Here is a 7,646-nt window from a genome sequence, read left to right on the forward strand (position 1 = left end):
TTTAAGTTCGAACCCATGTCTCAAATCAGTGTCCAAAGGTGTGATTATTTTTCCAGGAATGAAACTTCACAGAGATTTTGTGATCAATTTGGGTTTGGACCAATATTTTAATGTCGATTACAAAATTTCAGCCCGTTTGGAACCATGGACCCGAAAAGATGGCTTTTAAAGCTCGAACCCAAGTCTCAAATCAGTGTCTCCAAAAATGGTGATTTTTCTAAAAATGCAAAAATTCGCAAATTTTGTTAATGATTTAGTTTAAGACCACGTTTCTTATTAGAATCGTTATAACGATTCCCAAAATTCAACCCGTTTGCAACCATAGAGCCGGAAATAATTGCCTTTTAATTTCGAACCCACGTCTGAAATCAGTATCTCCAGGAATATTGATTTTTCTAAAAATGCAACAATCCGCAAATTTTGTTATTGATTTAGTTTTAGAACACGTGTTTCATGATTATTTCCAAAATTCAACCCGTTTGGAACCATAGAACCTGAAAATATGGTTTTTAAAGTTCGAACCCAAGTTTTAAATCAGTGCCCACAGATGTGATGATTTTTCCAGAAATGAAACATTACAGAGATTTTGTGATCGATGTGGTTTAGACAATTATTTTTATGACGATTCCGAAATTTCACCCCGTTTGGAACCAAAGAGCCCATAAAAATGGCATTTAAAGCTCGAACCCAAGTCTCAAATCAGTGCTTCGAAAAATGGTGATTTTTCTAAAAATGCAACAATACGCCAATTTTGTTATTGATTTAGTTTAAGACCACGTTTCTTATGAAGATTCCTAAAATTCGGCCCATTTTGAACCATAGAGCCTGAAAATATGTTTTTTAAAATTCGAACCCAAGTCTCAAATCAGTGCCCACACGAATAATGATTTTTACAGAAATGAAACATTATGGAGATTTTGTGATCGATTTGGGTTTGGATTATTATTTTTATGACGATTCCAAAATTTCAGCCCGTTTGCTAGCCAGAAATAATGGCTTTTTAATTTTGAACCCAAGTCTGAAATCAGTGTCCACAAGAAAAAAGATTTATACAAAAATTAATCTTAGAGCCTGAAAATATGGTTTTTAAAGTTTGAACCCAAGTCTCAAATCAGTGCCCACACGAATGATGATTTTTACAGAAATGAAACTTTATGGAGGTTTTGTTATCGATTTGTATTTGGACCATGATTTTTATTAGGATTCCAAAATATCAGCCCGTTCGCTACCTTAAAGCCGGAAATAATGGATTTTAAATTTCGAACCCAAGTCTGAAATCAGTGTTCCACAGGATTAAAGATTTTTGCAAAAATTAAACAGTTCAGGGATTTCGTGACTGATTTAGTTTTGGACCATGTTTATTGAGACGATTCCAGAATTTCGGCCCGTTTGGAACCATGGAGCCTGAAAAAATGGCTTTTAAAGTTCGAACACAAGTCTTAAATCAGTGCCCAAAGGTGTGATATTTTATCCAGAAATGAAACTTTACAGAGATATTTTGATCAATTCGGGTTTGGGCCATTATTTTGATGACGATAACTAAATTTCAGCCCGTTTGGAACCATGGAGCCCGAAAAGATGGCTTTTAAAGCTCGAACCTAAGTCTCAAATCAGTGTCTCCAAAATGGTGATTTTTCTAAAAATGCAAAATTCTCAAATTTTGTTATTGATTTAGTTTTAGACCACGTTTCTTATGACGATTCCCAATATTCAGCCCGTTTGCTACCATAGAGCCGGAAATAATCGCATTTTTATTTCGAACCCATATCTGAAATCAGTGTCCACAGGAATACTGATTTTCACAAAAATTAATCTTTCAAGAGATTTTGTGACTTTTTTAGTTTTGGACCATGTTTCTTATGATGATTCTAAAATTTTAACCCGTTTGTAACCATAGATCCGGAAAAAGAGGCTTTTTAATTTCGAACCCAAGTCTGAAATCAGTGTCTCCAAGAATATTGATTTTTCTAAAAATGCAATAATCCGCAAATTCTGTTATTGATTTAGTTTAAAATTAAACTTTAAAGGGATTTTGTGACTGTTTTAGTTTTGGACCATGTTTCTTATGACGATTCCAAAATTTCAACATGTTTGCTACCATAGGGCCGGAAAAAGAGGCTGTTTAATTCGGAACCCAAGTCTGAAATCAGTGTCTCCAAGAATATTGATTTTTCTTAAAATGCAACAATCCGCAAATTTTGTTATTGATTTAGTTTTAGACCACGTTTCTTATGACCATTCCCAAAATTCAGCCCGTTTGGAACCATTTAGCCGGAAATAATGGCTTTTTAATTTCGAACCCAAGTCTGAAATCAGTGTCTCCAAGAATATTGATTTTTCTTAAAATGCAAAAATCCGCAAATTTTGTTATTGATTTAGTTTAAGACCACGTTTCTTATGACGATTCCCAAAATTCAGCCCGTTTGGAACCATAGAGCCTGAAAATATGTTTTTTTAATGTTCGAACACAAGTCTCACAGCAGTGCCCACACGAATGATGATTTTTACAGAAATGAAACTTTATGGAGATTTTGTGATCGATTTGGGTTTGGACTATGATTTTTAGGACGATTCCAAAATTTCAACCCGTTTGCTACCATAGAGCAGGAAATAATGGCTTTTTCATTTCTAACCCAAGTCTGAAATCAGTGTCTCCAAGAATATTGATTTTTCTAAAAATGCAACAATCCGCAAATTTTTTTTATTGATTAAGTTTAAGACCACGTTTCTTATGACGATTCCCGAAATTCTGCCCGTGTGGAAACATGGAGCCTGAAAAAAAGGCTATTTAAGTTCGAACCCAAGTCTCAAATCAGTGTCCAAAGGTGTGATAATTTTTCCAGAAATGAAATTTCACAGAGATTTTGTGATCAATTTGGGTTTGGACCAATATTTTAATGACGATTACGAAATTTCAGCCCGTTTGGAACCATGGAGCCCGAAAAGATGGCTTTTAAAGCTCGAACCTAAGTCTCAAATCAGTGTCTTCAAAATGGTGATTTTTCTAAAAATGCAAAAATTCTCAAATTTTGTTATTGATTTAGTTTAAGACTACAGTTCTTATGACGATTCCCAAAATTCAGCTCGTTTGCTACCATTTATCCAGAAATAATGGCTTTTTAATTTCGAACCCACGTCTGAAATCAGTGTCTCCAGGAAAACTGAATCTTACAAAAATTAAACATTAAAGGGATTTTGTGACTGTTTTAGTTTTGGACCATGTTTCTTATGACGATTCCAAAATTTCAACCCGCTTGCTACATTGAGCTGGAAAAAGAGGCTTTTTAATTTCGAACCCAAGTCTGAAATCAGTGTCTCCAAGAATATTGATTTTTCTAAAAATGCAACAATCCGAAAATTTTGTTATTGATTAAGTTTAAAACCACGTTTCTTATGACGATTCCCAAAATTCAGCCCGTTTGGAAACATTGAGCCTGAAGAAAAGGCTATTTAAGTTCGAACCCATGTCTCAAATCAGTGTCCAAAGGTGTGATTATTTTTCCAGGAATGAAACTTCACAGAGATTTTGTGATCAATTTGGGTTTGGACCAATATTTTAATGTCGATTACAAAATTTCAGCCCGTTTGGAACCATGGACCCGAAAAGATGGCTTTTAAAGCTCGAACCCAAGTCTCAAATCAGTGTCTCCAAAAATGGTGATTTTTCTAAAAATGCAAAAATTCGCAAATTTTGTTAATGATTTAGTTTAAGACCACGTTTCTTATTAGAATCGTTATAACGATTCCCAAAATTCAACCCGTTTGCAACCATAGAGCCGGAAATAATTGCCTTTTAATTTCGAACCCACGTCTGAAATCAGTATCTCCAGGAATATTGATTTTTCTAAAAATGCAACAATCCGCAAATTTTGTTATTGATTTAGTTTTAGAACACGTGTTTCATGATTATTTCCAAAATTCAACCCGTTTGGAACCATAGAACCTGAAAATATGGTTTTTAAAGTTCGAACCCAAGTTTTAAATCAGTGCCCACAGATGTGATGATTTTTCCAGAAATGAAACATTACAGAGATTTTGTGATCGATGTGGTTTAGACAATTATTTTTATGACGATTCCGAAATTTCACCCCGTTTGGAACCAAAGAGCCCATAAAAATGGCATTTAAAGCTCGAACCCAAGTCTCAAATCAGTGCTTCGAAAAATGGTGATTTTTCTAAAAATGCAACAATACGCCAATTTTGTTATTGATTTAGTTTAAGACCACGTTTCTTATGAAGATTCCTAAAATTCGGCCCATTTTGAACCATAGAGCCTGAAAATATGTTTTTTAAAATTCGAACCCAAGTCTCAAATCAGTGCCCACACGAATAATGATTTTTACAGAAATGAAACATTATGGAGATTTTGTGATCGATTTGGGTTTGGATTATTATTTTTATGACGATTCCAAAATTTCAGCCCGTTTGCTAGCCAGAAATAATGGCTTTTTAATTTTGAACCCAAGTCTGAAATCAGTGTCCACAAGAAAAAAGATTTATACAAAAATTAATCTTAGAGCCTGAAAATATGGTTTTTAAAGTTTGAACCCAAGTCTCAAATCAGTGCCCACACGAATGATGATTTTTACAGAAATGAAACTTTATGGAGGTTTTGTTATCGATTTGTATTTGGACCATGATTTTTATTAGGATTCCAAAATATCAGCCCGTTCGCTACCTTAAAGCCGGAAATAATGGATTTTAAATTTCGAACCCAAGTCTGAAATCAGTGTTCCACAGGATTAAAGATTTTTGCAAAAATTAAACAGTTCAGGGATTTCGTGACTGATTTAGTTTTGGACCATGTTTATTGAGACGATTCCAGAATTTCGGCCCGTTTGGAACCATGGAGCCTGAAAAAATGGCTTTTAAAGTTCGAACACAAGTCTTAAATCAGTGCCCAAAGGTGTGATATTTTATCCAGAAATGAAACTTTAAAGAGATATTTTGATCAATTCGGGTTTGGGCCATTATTTTGATGACGATAACTAAATTTCAGCCCGTTTGGAACCATGGAGCCCGAAAAGATGGCTTTTAAAGCTCGAACCTAAGTCTCAAATCAGTGTCTCCAAAATGGTGATTTTTCTAAAAATGCAAAATTCTCAAATTTTGTTATTGATTTAGTTTAAGACCACAGTTCTTATGACGATTCCCAAAACTAAGCCCGTTTGCTACCATAGAGCCGGAAATAATCGCTATTTATTTTGGAACCCAAGTCTGAAATCAGTGTCTCCAAGAATATTGATTTTTCCAAAAATGCAACAATCCGCAAATTTTGTTATTGATTTTGTTTTAGACCACGTTTCTTATGACGATTCCCAATATTCAGCCCGTTTGCTACCATAGAGCCGGAAATAATCGCATTTTTATTTCGAACCCATATCTGAAATCAGTGTCCACAGGAATACTGATTTTCACAAAAATTAATCTTTCAAGAGATTTTGTGACTTTTTTAGTTTTGGACCATGTTTCTTATGATGATTCTAAAATTTTAACCCGTTTGTAACCATAGATCCGGAAAAAGAGGCTTTTTAATTTCGAACCCAAGTCTGAAATCAGTGTCTCCAAGAATATTGATTTTTCTAAAAATGCAATAATCCGCAAATTCTGTTATTGATTTAGTTTAAGACCACGTTTCTTATGAAGATTCCTTAAATTCGGCCCGTTTTGAACCATAAAGCCTGAAAATATGGTTTTTAAAGTTCGAACCCAAGTCTTAAATCAGTGCCCACACGAATAATGATTTTTACAGAAATGAAACATTATGGAGATTTTGTGATCGATTTGGGCCATTATTTTTATGACGATTCCAAAATTGCAGTCCGTTTGCTAGCCGGAAATAATGGCTTTTTAATTTCGAACCCAAGTCTGAAATCAGTGTCTCCGAGAATATTGATTTTTCTAAAAATGTAACAATCCGCAAATTTTGTTATTGATTTAGTTTTAGAACACGTGTTTCATGATTATTTCCAAAATTAAACCCGTTTGGAACCATAGAGCCTGAAAATATGGTTTTTAAAAATCGAACCCAAGTTTTAAATCAGTGCCCACAGATGTGATGATTTTTCCAGAAATGAAACTTTACAGAGATTTTGTGATCGATTCTGTTTAGACAATTATTTTTATGACGATTCCGAAATTTCACCCCGTTTGGAACCATAGAGCCCATAAAAATGGTTTTTAAAGCTCGAACCCAAGTCTCAAATCAGTGTCTCGAAAAATGGTGATTTTTCTAAAAATGCAACAATACGCGAATTTTGTTATTGATTTAGTTTAAGACCACGTTTCTTATGACGATTCCCAAAATTCAGCTCGTTTGCTACCATTTAGCTGGAAATAATGGCTTTTTAATTTCGAACCCAAGTCTGAAATCAGTGTCCACAGGAAAACTGATTCTTACAAAAATTAAACTTTAAAGGGATTTTTTGACTGTTTTAGTTTTGGACCATGTTTCTTATGACGATTCCAAAATTTCAACCCGTTTGCTACCATTGAGCCGGAAAAAGAGGCTTTTTAATTTCGAACCATAGTCTGAAATCAGTGTCTCCAAGAATATTGATTTTTCTTAAAATGCAACAATCCGCATAAATAACAAAATTGTTATTGATTTAGTTTTAGACCACGTTTCTTATGAAGATTCCTAAAATTCGGCCCGTTTTGAACCATAGAGCCTGAAAATATGGTTTTTAAAGTTCGAACCCAAGTCTCAAATCAGTGCCCACACGAATAATGATTTTCACAGAAATTAAACTTTATGGAGATTTTGTGATCGATTTGGGTTTGGACAATTATTTTTATGACGATTCCAAAATATCAGCCCGTTTGCTACCATAAAACCGGAAATAATGGCTTTTTTATTTCAAACCCAAGTCTGAAATCAGTGTTCCACAGGATTAAAGATTTTCTCAAAAATTAAACAGTTCAGGGATTTTGTGACTGATTTAGTTTTGGACCATGTTTATTGAGACGATTCCAAAATTTCAGCCCGTTTGGAACCATGGAGCCTGAAAAAATGGCTTAAGAAGTTCGAACCCAACTCTTAAATCAGTGCCCAAAGGTGTGATAATTTTTCCAGAAATGAAACATTAAAGAGACTTTGTGATCAATTAATTGACCATTATTTTAATGACGATTACGAAATTTCAGCCCGTTTTGTAACATGGAGCACGAAAAGATGGCTTTTAAAGCTCGAACCCAAGTCTCAAATCAGTGTCTCCAAAAATGGTGATTTTTCTAAAAATGCGAAAATTCGCAAATTTTGTTATTGATTAAGTTTAAGACCACGTTTCTTATAACGATTCCCAAAATTCAACCCGTTTGCTACCATAGAGCCGGAAATAACGGCTTTTTAATTTCGAACCCAAGTCTGAAATCAGTGTCTCCAGGAATATTGATTTTCTAAAAATGCAACAATCCGCAAATTTTGTTATTGATTTAGTTTTAGAACACGTGCTTTATGACTATTTCCAAAATTCAACTCGTTTGGAACCATTGAGCCTGAAAACATGGATTTTAAAGTTCGAACCCAAGTCTCAAATCAGTGTCCGCAGGAATACTGATTTTTACGAAAAATTAAACTTTTAAGAGATTTTGTGACTGTTTTAGTTTTGGACCATGTTTTTTATGAAGATTCCGAAATTTCAATC

This window comes from Hesperophylax consimilis, chromosome 13 (genome assembly GCF_061612785.1).
Source record: "Hesperophylax consimilis isolate HC1 chromosome 13, BYU_Hcon_1.0, whole genome shotgun sequence".
Lineage (NCBI taxonomy): Eukaryota > Metazoa > Arthropoda > Insecta > Trichoptera > Limnephilidae > Hesperophylax > Hesperophylax consimilis.